General features: G+C 36.5%; 1 protein-coding gene across 22 annotated transcripts in view; it reads left to right on the top strand.

Annotated features, from left to right (window-relative positions):
* MBNL1 (muscleblind like splicing regulator 1) overlaps positions 1–14,808 on the top strand; it is a 197,549-nt gene that overhangs the window by 12,837 nt on the left and 169,904 nt on the right. For 2 of the 22 annotated variants that reach the window (XM_077826827.1, XM_077826828.1), the window contains exon 2: positions 5,138–5,200. The exons of the other annotated variants lie outside the window; for them this stretch is intronic. The gene's annotated coding sequence lies outside the window, so the exon portion shown is untranslated. The remainder of the gene's footprint in view (positions 1–5,137; positions 5,201–14,808) is intronic. 22 annotated transcript variants of the gene reach the window in all.

The raw sequence follows: 14,808 nt of genomic DNA, 5'->3' as shown, positions 1-14,808 counted from the left end.
TCCTAAATTAAATGAGCATAAACTCTGGCAAATTAAGTGTAAAAGTATAATTAGGCAGGCCAAAAAAAGAATTTGAAGAGCAACTTGCAAAAGACACAAAAACTAACAGCAGTTATTTGAAGTACATCAGAAGCAGGAAGCGTGCCAAATAATCAGTGGGGGTCACTGGATGATCTAGGTGCTAAAAGAGCAGTGAAGGAAGACAAGGCTGTTGCACAGAAGCTAAATGAATTCTTTGCATTGGTCTTTACTGTAGAGGATGTGGCCATTCTTTACTGCAGACGTGAGCCATTCTTTTTAGGTGACAGATCTGAGGAATTGTATCAGATTGAGCTGTCAACACAAGAGGCTTTGAACAAATTAATCAGTTAAAGAGTAATAAGTCACCAGATGATATTCACTGAAGAGTTCTGAAGGAACTCAAATATGAAATTGCAGAACTACTAACTGTGGTATATAACCTATTTCTTAAATCAGCCTCTGTACCAGATGACTGGAGGACCGATTTATTTTTTTTAAAGGCTCCAGAGGTGATCCTGGATATTACAGGCCAGTAAACCTAATTTCAGTGCTAGGCAAACTGGTTGAAACTATATTAAAGAACAGAATTATCAGAAACATAGATGAATGTGATATGTTGCAGAAGAGTCAACACAGCTTTTGTAAAGGGAAAACATGTCTCCCCAGTCTATTAGAATTCTTTGAGGGGGTCAACAAACATGGACAAGTCGAGATAGTGCACTTGGACTTTCAGATAGCCTTTGATAAGGTCCCTTACTAAAAGCTCTTAAGTAAAATAAGGAATCATGGGGTAAGATAGAAGGTCCTTTCATGGATCAGTAGCTGGTTAAAAAATAGGAACAAAGGTTAGGAATAAATGGTCAGTTTTCACAGTGGAGCGAGGTAAATAGTGGAGTCACCCAGAGATCAGTATTGTGGTCTGTGCTGTTCAGCATATTCATAAATGATCTGGAAAAGGGGGGAAAGAGTGATCTAGCAAAGTTTGCAGATGATACAAAATTACTCAAGATAGTTAAATCCAAAACAGATTGCGAAGAGTTACAAAGGGATCTCACAAAAGTGGGTAACTGGGCAACAAAATGGCAAATGAAATTCAATATTGATAAGTGCAAAGTAACGCACATAGGAAAACATAATCCCAGTTATACATACAAAATGATGGGGTCTAAATTAGCTGTTACCATTCAAGAAAGGGATCTTGGCGTTATTGTGTATAGATCTTTGAAAACATCTGCTCAATGTGCATCAGCAATCAAAAAAGTTAACAGTGTTAAGAACCATTATGAAAAGGAGAGAAAATAAGAGAAAATATAATGCCAGTGTATAAATCCATGGTATACCCACACCTTGAGTACTGCATGCACTTCTGGTTACCCCATCTCAAAAAAGATATATTAGAATTGGAACAAGTACAGAGAAAACAAACAAAATGATTAAGGGTATAGAACAGATCTATATGAGGAGAGATTAAAAAGACTGGCACTGTTCAGCTTGGAAAAGAGACAACTAATGGGGGGATACGATAGAGGTCTATAAAATCATGAATGGTGTGGAGAAAGTGAATAGGGAAGTGTTATTTACCCTTTCACATAACAAGAACCAGGGGTCACCCAGTGAAATTAACAGGCAGCGGGTTTAAAACAAACAAAAGAAAGAAGTTCTTCACACAACCAGTCAACCTGTGGAATTTGTTGCCAAAGGATGTTGTGAAGGTCGAAACTGTGATAAGAAAAGAAATAGATGATAAGTTAATAGGTCCATCAATGGCTATTAGTCACGTTGATTCAGGGATGCAACTCCATGCTCCAGCTGCCCCTAAACCTCTGAAACTGGGACTGGACCACAGGGGTGGATTACTTGATTATTGCCCAATTCTGTTAATTCACTCTGAAGCAGCTGGCAGTGGCCACTGTCTGAAAGCAGGATACTGGGTTAGGTGGACCATTGGTCTGATCCAGTATGGCTGTTCTTATGTTCTTATAGCAGTTTGTGGCCAATATAAGAGTGACCACAATGGCAACATTGCTGCCTTTTCTCGACTCATCCCCAGAAATCCCTCCTTATGCACATCCCTCTCCGCACCTTCACAGAGGTGTTCTTGAGCCCAGCTGTATCACATTTGGGAAGTACAGAGGCTCCCTTCACTCCTGTTTTGACAGCTGTATTCTCCCATATAATGTGAAGTCAACAGTCTCTCATCTTATTATAGTGTATTTTTTCCTATTTCCAGCTAAACTTGGGAAACTTGAACAATAAAATTTGTAAAAAATGAAAATATCATATATTTTTGTAGCTGACAAATAATTCAGGCTTAATTTGGTTTTCGTGTCAGTCGAAGATTCAGATTGGTTTTTATTTTGCCTTATTCTTCCCCTTTAATGATAATTTGTTACTCAGGTAAATTAGAGACCCCCCACAACTAGAAATTCTCCATGTTATCCTGTTTTGAGTCTGTTTTTAATTTTTTCAAGTTTCATAGCTAAAGGCAATAACACACAAAAAAAGTACAGTTCACTGTGTGATCAGTAACTAACACTGAATAGTAATTAATATAAATATCAAGCTGTAGTCTCGCCATTATTCTGCCTAGTGTAGAGAGAGCAAGGACTGAATCAGCAAGGAGGCTGAATTCCCTTTTCATCTCTTAAACATTGATCCTCACCAGAACACTGACCGGTACTACATGTTCTGTGAATAAATTGGTGGCTTTACACTCTTCCATCTTGCATACCTTTCACGAGCACTTAAAAATGTCACCCTTTGTAGAGGAAGGGAGGGCCATGTTTACATGCACTTAATATTATTCAATGGAATCCATCCTGGAGAGCAGGGAACTTCTATTGGACGGATAAATTTTAAGGCTCTGGGACTTCAGGTTGTCTGGGTTAGTAGTTTAGCAGTAGCACTCTCGATTAATGCTTCAAGGCTAGCTCACTCACTTGCACTTTAGACCCATGGAACTTAGAAGCTTTTAAAAGTAAACTTGATCTACAGGAAAAGGGGATTGATGTTTGCTAAATATGTGCTTCGTTAGACAACCCTCCAAGGAGCATTGATCTATGAGAATGTTACTCAGAGGGGCCACTGAAAGTCCAGGAAAAACAGGCTTTATGGACTAAAAAATACTAATCCACAGAACGGAGAGGTGGGCAAGATGTAATTTATTGTCTGCAGCCAGAAGGAGAATAATTAAAGAGAGCTCCATGTTTTCTTGTTTTGTATCAGGGTATAGCAGCCAATATACAGGCTAACCACCTCCTATTCTCTGTTTTTATTTGCTTACAAGTACTGCTTGAGTTCTGCTTCTGGATAGTTAATACAGAGATGGTAATAACACAGGAGAGACCTATAATTAGGAGGATGAGACTTTACACCTCTTGATGACCAGAATAGTGTATGATTGCTACTTAGGAGCTCTTTGGAGAAACTACAACTGTCATACTCCTAAAAGAGCTAAAGCGAAGACAGTCATATTAATTGGTATACAAATAGACCTTGTCGTAAATATTCATTCTCTTTAAAGGCTTAGTATGTGTTTTAATGAAAATGCTATGAAGATTGCTGTAAAGAAAAAAATTTTCTGTTAGCAAAGGCCAGTACATTCTGCTAAAACTGGGGAAAAGTCCTTCCTTTTTTAATAAGATCTTCTGTGATCTCTAGATGTTATCCAGTTTGATGTAATTTTGTTTAGTACTGTATATTTTCACTCCTCTAGGACAGTGGCATTATAGTATAATGTCAAAGAATGGGTCCAATCTCATAATCTCTTATTCCTTCTGAGTAAGGGGTCAGTGTAAAGGGCATAATGAAATTTTATCTATGCATGTGTTATGCACTCAGATACTGTAATGAAGCCTATCTGTCTATTAGAGAGAGCAGCCTGATGTACAAGAATTGGATTGCAAAGTACTAAGATATTCAGATCCAGGATTTTGATTTGCTTAATTATAGAGGTAATAATGGTTAGTCATGACATTTGGTTTCCATAACCAGGCACAGATTCAAATCCTCTCTCCCTGCCCAGGTGAACCATGTTCAGGTCCAGGATTTTACATGCCATCTCCTATGTTAGTGGCTATAGGGATGACCAAGAAGCTTCCCCATGTTTACATGGATGCTCACATTACTGGTCTCTATACTTTCTGCTCCCTGGGGACCATGGAGACTGCTCGCTGTTGATACAGAAACATTTTAAAATTATTTTTCTAACTAATTCAATAAGAAAAACAACATGAAAAGAACATTTTCTTTCTATTAGGGCCATGATTACTTACCAAAGGCATAAACATATGTCTTTTCTTTTATCGCCATCTTCATGACATTTGGCATCTGTTCTGTCACAAATATACAAGTATTACTCCATTTGCATCAATGGGAGTTTGTACATTTAGTAAGGGAAAGAGCTGAGCCCATTACTGCTATATTTTGTTTGTGATGCAACTTTTAACATATGTCTAGTTGGTAAAGGATTATAAATTGAAAAGATGAGGATTTGGGCACGACATGTCATCCAGGAATTTAGTTTCTGGTTTTTGTGTATTAAAATAAATAATGAATACTAGCTCTTGTCCTGGTATCAGACTTCTGCTTTTACCATCAGTAATCTGTACAGGAGAGCAGTATGTGGACATCTCCTTATTCAACATTTTGTTTAAATACTAAGGAAACTGACTAATCTGTTTTTAAAATGTGTGCTGGTTAATGCTGCTAATGTTTTTCTGCTGGTCTCTGAGGCATCTCTGAAATGTTCATTCATGTTTTCTAAAGAAGCTGTCTTGCTACACAACATATGTCTGTGACAACTGTCAAACAAACCCAACTGTTTCAATTGTATATGGTTCTATAGCATATACATCAGTGATTCTGGGCGTATATAGCTCCCCTTGAAGTCTATGTACATTAGACCGTTAGTGGATAGTTTCTGTGAGTCCATGTATTATATGGTTATTGTTGTAAGAGTTCAGTGTACATTAAACTCATGATAAAATACAGGGATGTATCAGGAGAATTATTTTTCCACTGAGATAAATTATTTTTAAAAAGTCTACATACTGTCTGCTTCTATATCTCTGAAATATTCCCTCAAATTATGTTCTGTATTATATTATCACTACAGAAGATTGCCTGTAAAGTCTGACTCTAGTGCAGCAAGCTGGGATAACTGAATCTTTAAAAAAAGGTAAAGTTAATAGTTTCCCATATATATGTGTGTGTGTGTACATAAAGCAATATTTCACACTCAGTATAAAACACAAATAAATAAATTAGTGTTACTGTTCTAATTCTTGTTTGGTTTCAATGGGATGATTGCTACTTGATGTTAATTCAAAACATCATTAGCAAATTTAAAAGATAAAAACATTTCTAATATGTTAGGTAACTTTATTGTACTGTAAAATTAGTGTAGGGCTGGATTAACCCTTCCTGAATTAAAAAAAATAACTGCAGAAGAGAGGGAAAAGAGGGGCAAAAATTAACACTTGGTCCCTTAAAATGGAATAGGTTTTGAGGTCCAGAGAGTGGACAGGGCTATATGGCTGCCAGCCATCTGTTCTACAGTGAATATGCCCTCTCATATATTAGCAGTCACTGAGATGCTTCTTCAGTCTAGTCACCCACAGTCTCCCCGGCAGCACTGATTCCTCAGGAGCCATGTTTTTATTGGTCAAATCACCCATAACTTTGCACTAGCAGCTCTGAAGAGAACATCTCAAGAGTTAATGCTATGGCTGTATGCCTATGCAAGTGGTCAGCTGGGGACGATGCAGTGGAGGCTGGATTATTCTCACTACTCACTTTTAAGCCCCTACTCCTAAAGTCTTGGTGCACCTGTGGATGGCAGGAGTGGGTCAATGCAACAGAGGCAGCATTCTACCTCTTTTCCTGCTTTCAAGAGGAATTCAGCTTGAATTGTGTCTCCTCTTCATGGGATTTGGGGGAATTTTGTGTCATAGGGTGGCCTGATCCTATGAGATTTGCATGGCTGCACCCTTACATTCTCACAGAAGATCTCTAAAGGCAGTGGAGTTATCATCTGTGCATACAGATATGTTTTATGGCTGGGCCCTTAACAGCCAGTTTAAACAATGTTAGTTCTTCTGACTGTTGAGGCTCTTAGTCATTGCCAGAGAAGCGTAAAGGTGCCTTAATGTAAATGAGAATTCAGCCCACATATCAATGAATTGTGTGTGTATATGTATGTCTTTGTTTATGCATGTATATATTTGAGATTTCAGGCTTTGGCCTGTGATATACAGAAGATCAGACTAGATGATTTGGTGGCCCCCCGATAAGAGATTCATAGAAAATTAATATTGTGGACACCTCCAGTGTAAAAGCAAGCTGGACATAATTTTGTATTTGAATCAGAACCAGTTTTAGCATGATAAATTACAGGGTGGATTTGATTTAAATCATGATTTAAATCACTAGTCCGGAAGACTTGATTTAATCATGGATTTCTACATAAACGTGCATTCTTGTTGGTTGTTATAACCTTAATACATATTCTTCACAACTCAGAGATAGATGAGACCCAAATTGGATCTTTCTTATAGCCTGCTGTCATTACAGGTTTTCCCTTCTAGTGAGAGAATGGTATGGTAGATCTCAAATCAATGAAGGCTTCACTCAGAAAGACCTCAAGACTTCTGGAATATGCTGCTCAAAGAGTTTCACTGTTGTTTCTACTGCCTGTCCCTCTCTTCTCACATTTATCTCCAGACTTCTTCTCCTTGTCCAGACCTGTTCTGCCCCCAACAATCTTCTATTCATTGAACTTTTTGAAACTTTGCATTTTTAGAGAGAGGTAAGGGACTGACTCTGTGTACACACATTTGCAGAGGGACAATAGGGTTGAGGTCTGGTATTTCTCATCTCTATATGTTATTTATTTATTTAAAAACATTTTTGCTGTTAACAAGCACGTTACCTCTAGAGACACAAATCCGCAGTTTTAGAACTGCAAAGCTAAGCATCTCTGATGGTATTTTCTAGACTGAGCTCTGAGTCCCATTGGGTAGATAGAAAGATTAACCTAAATAATCTACACAGAAGTCCATGGAACCCATAAGATTGGGTCCCTAATCCATGAACTATTGGAACTCATTTACAAATTTTTTCTTAAACAGTACATGAATATATTGTCTCATACTATAGAATTAGAATTTATAATCCGTATTCCATGATGAGATACCTTTGAGCTACAATGTATAGTAATTAAAATTATTTTAGATAGGATTTTTCCTCAAAAAGCATTTTATCAAAAAAATCTGATTTTTAAAATTTTTTTTTAAATCATTGAATTTTATCCACCCTGATAAATTAGTATTGAAAAGCCTAAACTCTGTATTTTATACAACTGTACAGTTTAAAATGTGAAATGCAGTATGAGTCCTGAAAGTACTCAGGTCCCATACGGATGGCATTTCTTGCATCCATTCATTTATGCAGAGAGTAACGATGCTTTTCTTAGGTGTATGGATGGTAATTTACATTTGAATATGTTCAGTATTTTTTTCTGTTAGAAGCTATATGAATGCATTGTTTGGCAGTGGGAGAAGCTTCTGTTGCAAAAGGATACCCCTCCCTTCCAAATAGATACTGGTCATTAACATCACATTCATAGTTGGGTTCTGATAAGTGTGTCAGTTACACTTTGATACACAAAATGAAGTTTTTTAACAGAATATGCACTGAATTTTTCTTTTAACTTCTACACCACATTTTCTATATCTTGTAGTAAGAAGTTTAGTTTCTAAAGCTTTAGATTTTGTGTGCCAAAAGATTAATAGACTTAGCAGACCTGTTTGTTAAGCTTATTGATGATAATGTAATAAGTCAAGAAATGGTCACAGATCATTTGGTGAAGCAAAATATGCATCAGAGTTGAATTTGGAACAGGCATTTTTTGAAAGACTAATCAAATGTTATAGATAACATTCCCTGACTTTGCTAGCTAATCATACGTTCATGTGGTCTGCAGTGCTTGTATAGGAAGTTCAAAAGATTTATCGTGCAGTCGATAGACATTTAATAGAGTGAAGATAACTAGCAAAAGTGTTCCCTCAGTTAAACACATGTGCAAGTCCAAGTGGTATAAATAGGAATTCACATGCCTAGCTTAGGACCATACATAGCCCTTAGTTTTTACATTAGGCCGGCTTCTGAATTTCATAAAGTCAATATAGAGAAATCCTGAGGCCCTTAGTCAGGCAAGCTGTTATTGACCTTGGTAGTTCTATATATTTTTATTCTATGATCAGCTTCAGTGGGAGTTTGCCTGTTTTTAAAAAGTGAGTAAAACGAATTATGAATTGCATTCATTATCTGAACAGGTAAGAATAAAGGAAAACGCTTTACTTAGAGGGTAAAACTCCTACTAGCTTCCCTGGGAGCAGTATTGGACCTAGAGCCTAAAAATGGACCATATTCCAAATCCTGGAAAGTATGCACATGCTGCTTAACCTTAACCTTGTGAATAGACTTCAGTGGCACTACACACATTAACAATTAATAATTAGTCACATAATTAAGTGCCTGGCTGTCTTGTGGCTCAGGGCGCTCAGCACCTTGCCGATTCAAGCCCTAAAATTGTTCATGATAATTTCTGTCAGAAACAGATAACACATAGATTATGAAGGTTTTGAAAACAGTCCACGGCTTCATAAAACATAAGCTAAATGCAGATGATTGCTTCAGAACATAAAAGTTTTACAGTGTCTGATGTCTTTTTGCATCACCCTTCAAAATTAAACTTCAAGGTCTAGAATAATAAAGTAGCAATGATTCAGTCAAGAGATCCAATCATGTGTGGTAAATGAACAAAGATTTACTTCAAACCCTACTTACATTAACTTTTAACATAGGTTTATTCAGCAAAGCACTGGTCTTTGAGAGAGACCACAGTTCACCTATAGTTTAGGGTATTAAATGGAATGAATTTCATAGACTCAGTTCTACAGATCACCAGACTAACTATCTAATTTTGTAGAGTTTGGCAAAATTGACACTATTTCTCAAGAGATGTAATACTAAGTCATGAGATACAGCACTTCTTGCTGAGAGAGAGAGAGAGAGAGAGAGAGGTGTCATCCCCCAAGTTCTGAGTCCACAAGGCTTTCATTTCAAATATCTGTATTGTACATGCTACTTGGTGGGAGTGGGTGTGTGAGAGAGAGTGTGAGAGAGAAACACCGGTTGTGGCTCCATAGTTAAGGATTAGTTAAGCTTTTCACTTAAAGCAAATGAAAAGCTCAATACTATATGATGTATGAAAATACATCTCTGTATCCTCAAAATTTTTGCACTTGCTCTTTGAGAATAAAATGAATTTTGCTGAGAATATACATCTGTTAGTTTGTTTACAAGTTAAAATTAGTTAAAGATTGATCCTTTAAGAAGTGTAGCACCTAGTATCAGACCTTTTGTTTGGCCCTAATGATCTTAATAATGGAACAACAGAAACTCTTCAAACTTCCCATATGGTTAAAATTCAAAAATTAAAAATTGTGCATAGGGTATGTTGAAAAATTTGTTTAGGATTACTCATCATTTTCCCTATTATTTTTTTTGTAACCGAAAGATTCTCCTTCGGCACAGGCTGAGGAATAAGGGTCTACCACAGAGAATTTCACAAATAACTGACCTTTTAAAAAAATAGCTACCATCTTCCATTGTTCTCAGTGGGACTAAGGCATAGGCTATTTTTAGCAAAGATGGCTATTGTCTCTGTTCACCCATTCCATGTGGCCTTTCTCTCTGTTTCCTGACAGCAGTAGGGGCCACCATCTTTCCTAAGGGACCTTAGCTTCACTTTTATTGGGAACTGTGGGAAGTAGTGGCCATTTTGAAATCTTAACTGAGGTATCTTATAGTTTCAATCCCATTGAGAACAATTCAGTATAACCTCAGAGTTATGAACAGCTCAGGAATGGAGTTTTTTCATAACTCTGAAATGTTCGTAACCTTGTAATCTGTTAATGGTTGTTCTTTCAAAAGTTTACAACTGAACATTAACTTAATACAGCTTTGAAACTTGACTATGCAAAAGAAAAATGCTGCTTCCCCACCCCCTTTTTTTAGTACTTTATGTGTAACACTGTACTGTAATTGGATTTTTTTAATCTCTGCTGCTCCCTGATGGTATACTTCTGGTTCCAAATGAGGTGTGTGGTTAACTAGTCGGTTCGTAACTCTGAGGTTTTGCTGTAGGATGATGTTGGCCATTTAAAAAGAAGGTAATCCTTTGTGAATTATCTGAAGAAGATTTTGTGTACCACCTTCTGCTGAATTAAGAACTTTCAATTATGAAATATGACAGCAAAAATGACCACTAATTTTAAATATTTCTTTTTCAAAACTACCCATTTATCAAATCACTTGAACTCTGCCCTGTAATGACACCATGAGGTGGTAGGGAACTAAAAAAAAAATCTTTAAAAATCAATTTAATCCAACCTGGGTCCACAAACACTAAGATGTCTTAATTAAAATTATATTGTTATTGCATTGTATCAGTGTAAGTTATTTGTACTGAGGGCAAAGCTAAGGTTATTTTGGGTTTCCTAACTGTGCATTTGCATAACTTAACAGGATTTCTTTTAAGTTTAACTTTAATTCTGAATATCCTGGGTTCATAATGTTGGTTTGTTTGTTTTTTTTTTAAATTTAATTTTATAAATACCACATCCCTTTAATACATATTATTGATATGCATTCTCAACCTTAACCCAATTTTAGTGTATTTTTTTATTGGGAATATATGTGTATGTGCATGCATATACACATATATGCATATGTATTTGTACACAAAATATAGTTTTGTGTTATAAAAATATTTAGTTGTGGACATTCTTCTTGCAAATAACATCATGTACCAACTGCTGTGTCAGCTCTGAAAAGTAGAGTAAATATATCTGGAATTTGCCCAAAACGATCTGCAAAACGTTCTAGAGAAGTTGAATATAGTAATATAGAAAATAGCAAAATCCAGAAATAACCCCACAAAATCTTAGAGGGTTATCCCAAACAGTCCTGCAAACCATACTACAAGGTTCCATAGGGTTTCAAAGTTATGGCTTTGAAATTCAGTGTGTTTGGGGAATTAATCTACATGGTACATAACTACTTTACAGAGGACCATTGCAACTTGTCTGAGGTATCTGAGGGTGGTATATGCCACTGGGCTTTGCTCTATGAGAGGTGGCTGGGTGTTGTCTTTGCTTGTGGTACTTTAAGCTTGACCATCTGAAGGAGAGGTAAAAACTCACCTATGCTACCAACGTGGTGGAGAGAAGAGCTATTTTCCCTGTTTGGGAGTTCTGAAGAGAAACTGCCCTTCCCTGCTGCTCTCTCTCCCCACTGCTGGTCGTCTGTGAAATTTGTTGTGGTCCCTGCCTACTCTTCTCACCCCATGCTGGAGTTATTATCTGTGAAAGAATAGGAGATATCTCCATCTGAGTCATAAGGGGAGAAGCTGGGACTCTGACTGTCTCCCTGCAGCTGTTAAGATCTCCTGCCTGTGGTTTCATCAGAGCTTCAGTCTCCCAACCACTCACTCAACCAGGAAGTGAACTAAAGATTGAAGAATGAGAAACTCTCTCACGAAAGCTCATGCTCAAATAAATTGGTTAGTCGCTAAGGTGCCACAAGTACTCCTTTTCTTTTTGCGAATACAGACTAACACGGCTGTTACTCTGAAATCTCTCAGAATTGACTAGCATATTAGAATTAACCCAAATTGGGGCTTCACTTTAAGGGAGGCTTCACTTGTCTTACGCATATGTGTGTGCTCCATACTTAAAATTGATTTTGTTTTTAATCTGGACTACTTTATGGAGGTGGAGGAATATGAATATAGAAATGAGTGCTCAGTAATACCATTTATAAATAACTCTAGCTTTACATATTAACAGTAGCGCTGTCTTTTCTATAAGGCAATACAATTATGCCTGTTTCAGAATAAAACATGCATTTCTTTTAAAACCTGAATAAATTGCTTTAGAAGGAAAATAAGTTTGCTTTATTAATTGGGTCTAGATGCATCACAGTCTTCTAAAGCCTTTAAATTCCATTTTTCCCAGGGGTACCATAAAGTACTATTCAGGCTTCAGAAGCTTTGTAAACCAGGCAGATTTGTCAAGTTTTCCAAGTAGATTGCCAAGCTCGAAGCAACAGTAATTAGACCTGGACTCACCTTAAAAATATATGCTACCATTCCAACATTTTGTTTAATATTCATCTTATGAATTTGGGTATAAGGGCCTCTTTGCTTTAAGTTCTATTCAGAAAGTTTACACCACTCATCTTCATTGATGAGTGCCTTGGCATTTGTCTGATGACATGCACTTACAGTCTGAAAACTTACACTGGCTATTTCAGGCAAGGTACCACTTTACCCATGCCATTCAGTTTCCAGGGAACAAAAGTCTAAACACAGTGATAAACACAGAATGATTTACATATGAGAATAAGTAAATAGTGTTTTGCCTAGGGATACATGAAGCTGCAAGGAAATACATTTTTCAAGTATTTGGAAGTCTACACAGAATTCTTGGTTTTGTATAGTTAGCTTTAAAAAAAAATCTTCTTTTATACATAACCTTGTAGGGAAAATCCTGCAACCCTTAGCGCTTACTCAAGACAAACTCAGGATTTTATTCATAGTGCAATGACAAACGAATGACAGTGAATCAATTCTAGTAATAACATAGTATATACTATAGGTAAATAAAATAAAATAAAAAACATCTGAGAAATCGAAGAAGAGATTAGCGTTTGCTGGTTTTAAAATAAACATTTTTTAGTTTGTATCTCCACTGAAGGAAAGACTCTTGCTGACTCCTATGGGTGTTGGATCAAACTCCTATATTTTATAGCCTACCACGCTCTATAAGAAAACTTTTTTTTTTAATAAACGCACTGTTATTTTTTTTCCTGAAGAAGTAGAGGACTTATTTCTGATCTTTGTTTGTTTGTTTTTTTTAATAGCGAAGGCAAAAATTAAAGGATCTGACCCTTTTGTTGCTGTTGTTTTGTAAGTACTGTGCCACTGGCAGAATCAGTGTTTAAATACAGGGTGTGAGATTCTTTTGCTATATTTTTACTTCGTGTTTTTGCTGTTTGGTATTCTGTCTCTCAGTCTTCCACAGTCAAGATATGTACTAAAGCCTGCTTTGTTCTTGTTCAATATTTTCCGATAGTACTTAAGAATACTCCACTTTCCCGTGTAATGATTAAGATTGCATCAAATTCCATTTTTCAAATAGCAGATTTTTAAAGCTGAGAGAGCACAAGTTCAACTGGATTTATACTGAATAAATTTACTGTATTGTTAAGTTTCTCTATTCTCCGCAGTTAACTTTCATAAAAAAAATCTTTTTAATTAAGAAGAATTCAAACAGAATATAAAAGCTAATTTCATTTTCCTATTGGGGAAAACACTATGGAAAATTTGATAAATATAGCAGAGGTAGACAATAGGGAGGGCAGAAAATACTTTGGACTTAGTGCAGATTCCTTCCAAGGTGCAATGTGACCTTTATAAAAATAGGGTGAAATTGTAAGAACATTAATTGACAATACTGGCGAGTTTGCAATTGTTTAGTTGAGTATCATCTGATGGCCAGTTGTGCTGCTTGAACATGGCTATAAAGAACATGGACCCACACCCTGTCAATCTGTTCAGCAGAGAATCCTCTATTGAACAGTAATGCAGGTAACACCATTTTGCAATGGCTTCTTGGAAGAAAGAGGTTACAGATGTTATACGCTTAAGATGCCCTTTCCCACCATCCATGCAAAATTAAGTAAGACATAAATCTTTTATAAGAGGCCCTGATCCAGAGCATTTAAATGTAGGCTTAACTTTAAGCACGTGAGTATTCCCATTCAGTGGGCTAAAGGCCAGGATTTTTAAAGGTATTTAGCTGGTCCTGTGCTCAATGTTGCATTACCTAACTGATTTAAGAGCCCAAATCCTTTATTTTGAAAGGATTTGGGCACATAGGAGCCTAAATCACATTGACTGTCAGGGGATTTAGACACCCTTGCAATGCTGAATGCAACAATTCCAGAATCTGGTCCGAAGTGCTTTTCTGCATTAGCATCTTAAAATGCTATCTTTTCAATTACAGTATTTTAATAAATCAGTCTAGCCAGGAACTAGATTGCAAATGGCATAGAATATTAACAATATTAATAAAGTGCTAATAAATTAATAATACTTTAATAGTACTTGTGTAATGTAACCTTTAGCTTTTAGATATTTCTTTCAAGTTCTTTATATTTGATTTCTATGCATGATCCTATGGCAAGTTTACGTTAATGAATATAACTTTAGGTGGCCCATTTCACTAAGAAATGTGATAAATCCATAATTTATATGAAGCTGCAAGGACCATTTCTTCTGCAGGAAGGCCCTACATCTATGTTACACTAGGGTGACATGCATTGTATCTTGGTTGTGGACTACAAAAAAGATTACCTACAGAGTATCTGTGTGGAGAGGGGGAGAACGCAGTCTGCTTATGTCTATCAAAAGACAGGCTGTTTGGAAACAATATCTTGGTGTTATTGAGACCATGAGAGTCTTGCATACAGGTATCCTGTTTTAAAGCAAACTGTAAGTGAGTACTGTTACCAGGGACAAACGCAGCTAAGTGTCAAAATGATGAATTCCAAAACATAAATTGTCCTGAGAAATAAACAAGCAGAAGCTACACAACAATGCTGTTGTATTCGACTACAAGGGATGCAAAGATATAGGGAAAAATGTGTGGGGTATTC

The sequence above is a fragment of the Eretmochelys imbricata genome, chromosome 9, assembly GCF_965152235.1.
Source record: "Eretmochelys imbricata isolate rEreImb1 chromosome 9, rEreImb1.hap1, whole genome shotgun sequence".
NCBI lineage: Eukaryota > Metazoa > Chordata > Testudines > Cheloniidae > Eretmochelys > Eretmochelys imbricata.
Note: the sequence above shows the minus strand (reverse complement) of the source record. Positions and strands in the feature narration are given on the sequence as shown.